The following is a 10,325-nucleotide window of genomic DNA, read 5'->3' as shown; positions in this document are numbered from 1 at the left end:
TGCAGGTCCCGGATCCAAGATGGCCGCGGCATCCGGGTCCTGCAGGGAAGGAGGTGGCTTACCGAGTGTCTGCTCAGTGCAGACGCTGGTAAGCCTGCACCGATGTAAGTGAGATCGGTGATCTGATAGAGTGCTGTGCACACTATCAGATCATCGATCTGTGATGTCCCCCCCTGGGACAAAGTAAAAAAGTAAAAAAAAAATTTTTCCACATGTGTAAAAAAAAAAAAAAAAATTCCTAAATAAATAATAAAAAAAATATATATATTATTCCCATAAATACATTTCTTTATCTAAATAAAAAAAACAAAACAATAAAAGTACACATATTTAGTATCGCCGCGTCCGTAACGACCCAACCTATAAAACTGCCCCACTAGTTAACCCCTTCAGTAAACAACGTAAGAAAAAAAAAAAAAACGAGGCAAAAAACAACGCTTTATTACCATACCGCCGAACAAAAAGTGGAATAACACACGATCAAAAAGACTGATATAAATATCCATGGTACCGCTGAAAACGTCATCTTGTCCCGCAAAAAACAAGCCGCCATACAGCATCATCAGCAAAAAAATAAAAAAGTTATAGTCCTGAGAATAAAGCGATACCAAAATAATTATTTTTTCTATAAAATAGTTTTTATCGTATAAAAGCGCCAAAACATAAAAAAATGATATAAATGAGATATCGCTGTAATCGTACTGACCCATCGAATAAAACTGCTTTATCAATTTTAAAAACGCGGAACGGTATAAACGCCTCTCCCAAAAGAAATTCATGAATAGCAGGTTTTTGGTCATTCTGCCTCACAAAAATCGGAATAAAAAGTGATCAAAAAAGGTCACGTGTCCGAAAATATTACCAATAAAAACGTCAACTCCTCCCGCAAAAAACAAGACCTCACATGACTCTGTGGAGCAAAATGTGGAAAAATTATAGGTCTCAAAATGTGGAGACGCAAAAAATATTTTGCTATAAAAAGCGTCGCTGGTTTCACACTTGCGTTTTTGTCTGCAGCGTTTTTTGCACAAAAAAAACGCATGCGTTTTTTCCCTATATTTAACATTGAAAACGCATGCGTTTTTTGGTACGGGTTTGGTCGCGTTTTCAAATGCATGCGTTTTTTTTCTGCATGCGTTCATTTTCAGAAATACAACCTGCAGTATTTTCTTGCGTTTTTAAGCACATGCGTTTGCGTTAAAAACGCATGCGTTTTTATTGAAAAAAAAACAGAAAACACACTGAAAAGCCACCCACCACCATCAAGGTGATAAAGAGATCCAAACCCTAACCCTAACTCTACCCCTAACCTCACCCCTAACCGTTTAATGAACATTTTCTGACAGTCATAGTGCCACGTATTTCAGTGCCACGTATTTCAGTGCCACGTATTTCAGTGCCACGTATTTCAGTGCCACGTATTTAAGTGCCACGTATCACGTATTTCAGTGCCACGTATTTAAGTGCCACGTATTTCAGTGCCACGTATTTCAGTGCCACGTATCACGTATTTCAGTGCCACGTATTTCAGTGCGACGTATTTCAGTGCGACGTATTTCAGTGCCACGTATTTCAGTGCCACGTATTTCAGTGCCACGTATCATGTATTTCAGTGCCACGTATTTAAGTGCCACGTATCACGTATTTCAGTGCCACGTATTTCAGTGCCACGTATTTCAGTCACGTTTAGGGTTAGGGGTAGGGGTAGGGTTAGGGTTAGGGCTAGGGTTGGAGGTAAAGTTAGGGTTAGGGTTGGGGCTAAAGTTAGGGTTAGGGTTTGGATTACATTTACGGTTTGGATTAGGGTTGGGATTAGAATTATGGGTGTGTCAGGGCTAGGGGTGTGGTTAGGGTTACCGTTGGGATTAGGGTTAGGGGTGTGTTTGGGTTAGGGTTTCAGGTAGAATTGGGGAGTTTCCACTGTCCAGGCACATCAGGGGCTCTCCAAGCGCGACATGGCGTCCAATCTCAATTCCAGCCAATTCTGCGTTGAAAAAGTAAAACAGTGCTCCTTCCCTACCGAGCTCTCCCGTGCGCCCAAAAAGGGGTTTACCCCAACATATGTGTTATCAGCGTACTCGGGACAAATTGAACAACAACTTCTGGGGTCCAAGTTCTCTTGTTATCCTTAGGAAAATAAAAATTTGGGGGGCTAAAAATCATTTTTGTGGGAAAAAAAAGATGTTTTATTTTCACGGCTCTGCGTTATAAACTGTAGTGAAACACTTGGGGGTTCAAAGTTCTCACAACACATCTAGATAAGTTCCTTGGGAGGTCTAGTTTCCAATATGGGGTCCCTTGTGGGGGGTTTGTACTGTTTGGGTACATCAGGGGCTCTGCAAATGCAACGTGACGCCTGCAGACCAATCCATTTAAGGCTGCATTCCAAATGGCGCTCCTTCCCTTCCGAGCTCTGTCATGCGCCCAAACAGTGGTTCCCCCCCACATATGGGGTATCAGCGTACTCAGGACAAATTGGAAAACAAATTTTGGGGTCCAATTTATTCTGTTACCCTTGTAAAAATACAAAGCTGGGGGCTAAAAAATCATTTTTGAGAAAAAAAAAAAATTATTTTCACGGCTCTGCGTTATAATCTGTAGTGAAACACTTGGGGGTTCAAAGCTCTCAAAACACATCTAGATAAGTTCCTTAGGGGGTCTACTTTCCAAAATGGTGTCACTTGTAGGGAGTTTCAATGTTTAGGCACATCAGGGGCTCTCCAAACGCAACATGGCGTCCCATCTCAATTCCAGTCAATTTTGCATTGAAAAGTCAAATGGCGCTCCTTCCCTTCCAAGCTCTGCCATGCGCCCAAACAATGGTTTACACCCACATATGGGGTATCAGCGTACTCAGGACAAATTGCACAACATTTTTTGGGGTCCAATTTCTTCTCTTACCCTTGGGAAAATAAAAAATTGGGGGCGAAAAGATCATTTTTGTGAAAAAATATGATTTTTTATTTTTACGGCTCTGCATTATAAACTTCTGTGAAGCACTTGGTGGGTCAAAGTGCTCACCACACATCTAGATAAGTTCCTTAGGGGGTCTACTTTCCAAAATGGTGTCACTTGTAGGGAGTTTCAATGTTTAGGCACATCAGGGGCTCTCCAAACGCAACATGGCGTCCCATCTCAATTCCAGTCAATTTTGCATTGAAAAGTCAAATGGCGCTCCTTCCCTTCCAAGCTCTGCCATGCGCCCAAACAATGGTTTACACCCACATATGGGGTATCAGCGTACTCAGGACAAATTGCACAACATTTTTTGGGGTCCAATTTCTTCTCTTACGCTTGGGAAAATAAAAAATTGGGGGCGAAAAGATCATTTTTATGAAAAAATATGATTTTTTATTTTTACGGCTCTGCATTATAAACTTCTGTGAAGCACATGGTGGGTCAAAGTGCTCACCACACATCAAGATAAGTTCCTTAGGGGGTCTACTTTCCAAAATGGTGTCACTTGTAGGGGGTTTCAGTGTTTAGGCACATCAGGGGCTCTCCAAACGCAACATGGCGTCCCATCTCAATTCCAGTCAATTTTGCATTGAAAAGTCAAATGGCGCTCCTTCCCTTCCAAGCTCTGCCATGCGCCCAAACAATGGTTTACACCCACATTTGGGGTATCAGCGTACTCAGGACAAATTGCACAACATTTTTTGGGGTCCAATTTCTTCTCTTACCCTTGGGAAAAAATAAAATTGCTGGTGAAAAGATCATTTTTGTGAAAAAATATGATTTTTTATTTTTACGGCTCTGCATTATAAACTTCTGTGAAGCACTTGGTGGGTCAAAGTGCTCACCACACATCAAGATAAGTTCCTTAGGGGGTCTACTTTCCAAAATGGTGTCACTTGTAGGGGGTTTCAGTGTTTAGGCACATCAGGGGCTCTCCAAACGCAACATGGCGTCCCATCTCAATTCCAGTCAATTTTGCATTGAAAAGTCAAATGGCGCTCCTTTCCTTCCGAGCTCTGCCATGCGCCCAAACAGTGGTTTACCCCCACATATGGGGTATCAGCGTACTCAGGACAAATTGTACAACAACTTTGGGGGTCCATTTTCTCCTGTTACCCTTGGTAAAATAAAACAAATTGGAGCTGAAATAAATTTTGTGTGAAAAAAAGTTAAATGTTCATTTTTATTTAAACATTCCAAAAATTCCTGTGAAACACCTGAAGGGTTAATAAACTTCTTGAATGTGGTTTTGAGCACCTTGAGGGGTGCAGTTTTTAGAATGGTGTCACACTTGGGTATTTTCTATCATATAGACCCCTCAAAATGACTTCAAATGAGATGTGGTCCCTAAAAAAAAATGGTGTTGTAAAAATGAGAAATTGCTGGTCAACTTTTAACCCTTATAACTCCGTCACAAAAAAAAATTTTGGTTCCAAAATTGTACTGATGTAAAGTAGACATGTGGGAAATGTTACTTATTAAGTATTTTGCGTGACATATGTCTGTGATTTAAGGGCATAAAAATTAAAAGTTGGAAAATTGCGAAATTTTCAAAATTTTCGCCAAATTTCCATTTTTTTCACAAATAAACGCAAGTTATATCGAATAAATTTTACCACTAGCATGAAGTACAATATGTCACGAGAAAACAATGTCAGAAACGCCAAGATCCGTCAAAGCGTTCCAGAGTTATAGCCTCATAAAGGGACAGTGGTCAGAATTGTAAAAATTGGCCCGGTCATTAACGTGCAAACCACCCTCGGGGCTTAAGGGGTTAAAGTTCCTGAAGGTGTGAAAATGACCTCTGCAAAGTATATAAAATTTCTGACTAACAACTTTCTTCCATGGTATAAAAAGCAGAAACGTGCCTTCAGGAGCAAAATCATCTTCGTGCATTACAATTCACCATCTCATGCTGCAAAGAATACCTCTGAGTCATTGGCTGCTATGGGCATAAAAGGAGATAAACTCATGGTGTGGCCACCATCTTGCCCTGACCTTAACCCTATAGAGAACCCTTGGAGTATCATCAAGCAAACGATCTATGAGGGAGGGAGGCAGTTCACATCAAAACAGCAGCTCTGGGAGGCTATTCTGACTTCATGCAAAGAAATACAAGCAGAAACTCGCCAAAAACTCACAAGTTCAATGGATGCAAGAATTGTGAAGGTGACATCACAGAAGGGTCATATGTTAACATGTAACTTGGCCTGTTAGGATGTTTTGGAGTTAAATAGCTTTTTTGTTCAGTGGATGTGACCTCCTAATGCTGCAAATTCAACAAATGAGCATTTTCAGTTCTTTAAAACGTATCAAATGTTTAGAAATTCTACTGTGCCTAATAATTTGGAACAGTGCATTTTGAGTTTTTATTCATTTTGGAGATTATACTGTTATCATTGGGAGGTTTTTTCAATAAAATTCTATATATAATCTAACGGTGATGACTTTTATTAGACTGACTGTCATTTGCACCGACCATTTTGGAAAATCCCAGGAAAATATCATAATTGCATAATAATTTGGAACATGGTGTAGTTGTGATTTACAATGATCATTTTTAGGTTTTACTGTTCTCAACGCATTCCACTATATAATGAATAAAGAATGAATGAAGATTTACAACTGGAATATTTCATTCAGTGATATATAGCATGTAGGATTTTAGTGTTCCTTTTATTTTTTTGAGCAGTGTAGTTTGGTTCACACAATGTATATGTCTGAAGGTTAGTAGCAGATTTCTTGGCTGCACCATCCATGAATAAATTATATTTAGGAATATGCCTCTAAAGAGAATTACCGTACTCGAAATTAAAGGTTAATAGAGGGGGTCCTCTGTTCAGATACCTTATGTAGAAGCCAGGCTGAAGACTGGCTACAAAGAGTATCAAGCACGTCCGTACATTACGTGGACAGACGATTTAGCTCAATGGGAACTGTGAAATACAAAGTATTTCCTGTGGTGGCGCTGCAGGGACATAGAACATCTGCTGCCATAATTTATTAATTATTATTATTAATAAGACTATTGAAAATTGTCTTTCTACACCAGTCAACTCCTTTCATTTTCATCTTACAGCTCGTCATACATTGTAGGCTGTGGACTTCTACCAAGAGGCCATGTTTCATTCATTTGTCTCTCCCCTACAAAGCTGGGATGCCCCTGGCATCTGGATGAAAAGAGAAATGTGTCAGACCGGACAGAGAGACACGTGGGAGGCCGGGCAGGTCTCTCCCTGGTGGGTCCCAATCTTTGTGTATATACAGTCAGTCTGCGAGCACACAGATCAGACACCACCAAAGCGGAGGGGGAAAGGGTGAAGTCGTCATCGCAGGATGTTTCCCACAAACACAATTATATTCTGGCTTTTGCGGTAAAACAAACTCTTAGGAGAAAGTGAGAGCGGACAAGTAATACAAGAACTATACATTTACTGTACCCGCACACTTGAGTCTCACTTATATGTTTCTTCTCTATTCCAAAGGTGGACACAGAAAATTGGGCCATTATTGCTCCAGTGGGGGCTTGTCAGATATCAATCGATAGCTTTGCCCCTACTTCACTATAAGACCACATTATGTTGCCGTGCAGGCGTCAAGAAAAGGTTTAAAAAGAAGTGGAAGTTATCTACTATATAATTGCCTAAGGGGTACTTTCGTCTTTCTGTCTGTCCTTCTCTCTGTCTGTAACTTCCGTCACGGAAATCCCGCGTCGCTGATTGGTCTCGCCAGCTGCCTGTCCTGGCTGCCGCGACCAATCAGCGACGGCCACAGTCTGGCCGAGAATTAGTCCCTCCCTACTCCCGTCCAGTCAGTGTCCGGCGCCCGCATACTCCCCTCCAGCCAGTGCTCACACAGGGTTAATGACAGCGTTAACGGACCACGTTATGCCGCGGGTAACGCACTCCGTTAACGCTGCTATTAACCCTGTGTGACCAACTTTTTACTATTGATGCTGCCTATGCAGCATCAATAGTAAAAAGATCTAATGTTAAAAATAATAAAAAAACAAAAAACCTGCTATTCTCACCTTCCGTCGTCTGCCGATGCGCGCGCGGATGCCGCCAGCTTCCGTTCCCAGAGATGCATTGTGAAATTACCCAGAAGACTTAGCGGTCTCGCGAGACTGCTACGTCATCTGGGTAATTTCACAATGCACTAAACCACAGAAAAATAAAACCCTAAAAGCATGTTTTATTCATAAATATTTAAAAAGACCAAATGATCAACACTAGACAAATACATAAATTACCATCACCAAACTGAAATTGGGTATTGGTACAAGGGTACTAATCTGGAAGGTGCCAGATTAAAGATAATGGTGCACAAACCTAATGTGGCCCTAATAAAGTCCTACACACGCTGTACCTTCCTGACAGTGGAGGTTGGCACCCTAAGTTCGACACGGCGCCCCCACTCCGCGACGGCTGTCCCTTCTATCCCTGAAGGCCCTGTCAGCTACCCAACCCAAGACCCACCACCATGCACACAAATAGCTAGTTCCTTTGGCTATAAAAATATATAAAATAGCCTCTCCTAAGATAGAAAAATAGAAATAAACCCTCTAGTATTTGGGAGATGCCAAACAGTATCCATTCAAGGGCTACAAATTGCCCTCATATTAAAGGTTCATGCTGTAACTGTCATTGGCATGACTAAAAAAAAAAAAAAAGGCAAATCCAAAATGACTAGGTATATATTGTCCTCTAGTTTCAAATTAACATCCAGATCTACTCTTTAGTAAATTGTGAGCCAAAGGAATAGAAATAGTTTCATAGCAAGCTCTGGTACAGTCCAATAGATATATGCATTCACCAAGTTCTCCTGGTACCGCTATGCCACATGTCATGCACTTTAGGCCACTATGGCTTTGCCTCTATTGATGGTCCCCTGATGAGCCCCTATATCAGGAAGGGGTGAAACGCGTAGGGACGTGGACTATGAAACAATTTACGTGACTCAGATAAGTAACTTGTTTTAGTTTCTATAGCTTGCTGGCCACAAACATTTATGGCTATAGATTTGATACCATATGTGGCATAGCGGTACCAGGAGAACTTGGTGAATGCATATATCTATTGGACTGTACCAGACCTTGCTATGAAACTATTTCTATTCCTTTGGCTCACAATTTACTAAAGAGTAGATCTGGATGTTAATTTGAAACTAGAGGACAATATATACCTAGTCATTTTGGATTTGCTTTTTTTTTTTAAGTCATGCCAATGACAGTTACAGCATGAACCTTTAATATGAGGGCAATTTGTAGCCCTTGAATGGATACTGTTTGGCATCTCCCAAATACTAGAGGGTTTATTTCTATTTTTCTATCTTAGGAGAGGCTATTTTATATATTTTTATAGCCAAAGGAATTAGCTATTTGTGTGCATGGTGGTGGGTCTTGGGTTGGGTAGCTGACAGGGCCTTCAGGGATAGAAGGGACAGCCGTCGCGGAGTGGGGGCGCCGTGTCGAACTTAGGGTGCCAACCTCCACTGTCAGGAAGGTACAGCGTGTGTAGGACTTTATTAGGGCCACATTAGGTTTGTGCACCATAATCTTTAATCTGGCACCTTCCAGATTAGTACCCTTGTAAAAATACCCAATTTCAGTTTGGTGATGGTAATTTATGTATTTGCCTAGTGTTGATCATTTGGGCTTTTTAAATATTTATGAATAAAAAATGCTTTTAGGGTTTTGTTTTTCTGTGGTTTAGTTAATTTCCAATATACCCTAGTTACCATTTAGATTGGTTTGTCTAATTTCACAATGCATCCTGGGAACAGAAGTTGGCGGCAGCCGGCCGCACGCGCATTGACAGAGCTTCGCTGGACGCCGGAGGGTGAGTATATAACTATTTTTAATTGTAATTATTTTTTTTAACAGGGATATGGTGCCCACACTGTTAAATACTACGTGGGCTGTGTTATATACTACGTGGGCTGTGTTATATACTACAAGGCTGCTATATACTACGTGGGCAGTGTTATATACTACGTGGCTGTGCTATATACTACATGGCTGCTATATACTACGTGGGCAGTGTTATATACTACATGGCTGCTATATACTACGTGGGCAGTGTTATATACTACGTGGCTGTGCTATATACTACATGGCTGCTATATACTACGTGGGCTGTGCTATATACTACGTGGGCTGTGTTATATACTATGTGGGCAATGTTATATACTACACTGTGTTCCAAATTATTATGCACATAGAGTTTAGGAGTGATAAGGTTAGAATTTTTTTGTCATTTAAACTCATTGATGGTGATGTGTGTCAGGGCTCTTTATATCACTGAAAGCAATTGCAGATACCTGTGCAAATTAGTTTGGCAGGTGTGTCCAAATAAAGGCAAGACTACTTAAGAAGGCTGTTCCACATTATTAAGCAGCCTACATTTTTTGCCAAAATGGGAAAGAAAAAGGATGTGTCGGCTGCTGAGAAGCAACAAATTGTGGAGTATTTAGGTCAAGGCATGACTGCAATCAACATATCCAAGACACTTCATCGTGATCATCGCACAATCAAGAAGTATGTAGCTGATTCCCAGCACACACGCGTGCGTGCTGATGAGGAAAAATTGAGGACTTTTTCCAACAGGCAATTGCGTAAGGTTAAAAGAGCAGCTGCAAAAATGCCTTGTCATAGCAGCAGACAAGTTTTTGAAGCTGCTGGTGCCTCCAACATCCCCAGAACAACAAGATGCAGGGTCCTTCAGAGGTTTGCAGCTGTGCGTAAGCCATCCTGTCGACCACCTCTATCCACTGCAACAAGCAGAAACGGCTCCAGTGGGCCAAACGATACATGAAGACTGACTTCCAAACTGTTTTGTTCACCGATGAGTGCCGTGCAACGCTCGATGGTCCAGATGGATGGAGTGGAGGATGGACACCCCATGAAAACACGGCTAAGGCGCCAACAAGGAGGAGGTGGAGTAATGTTTTGGGCTGGAATCATGGGGAGAGATTGTCGGCCCCTTTATGATCCCTGAAGGGGTAAAGATGAATTCCATAATCTATGTGGAGTTTCTGAAACAACACTTCCTCCCTTGGTTCAAGAGGAAGAACCGTGCTTTCCGCAGCAAGATCATTTTCATGCATGATAATGCACCGTCTCATGCTGCAAAAAACACATCTGCATCTCTGGCTGCTATGGGCATAAAAGAGGACAAACTTATGGTGTGGCCACCATCTTCCCCTGACCTCAACCCCATTGAGAACCTCTGGAGCATCATCAAAAGGAGTGTCTATGATGGCGGGAGGCAGTTCACATCTAAGCAACAGCTCTGGGAGGGTATTCTGTCCACATGCAAAACAATTGAAGCAGAAACCATCCAAAAACTGACAAATTCAATGGACGA

This window comes from Ranitomeya variabilis, chromosome 2 (genome assembly GCF_051348905.1).
Source record: "Ranitomeya variabilis isolate aRanVar5 chromosome 2, aRanVar5.hap1, whole genome shotgun sequence".
Taxonomy (NCBI): domain Eukaryota; kingdom Metazoa; phylum Chordata; class Amphibia; order Anura; family Dendrobatidae; genus Ranitomeya; species Ranitomeya variabilis.
Note: the sequence above shows the minus strand (reverse complement) of the source record.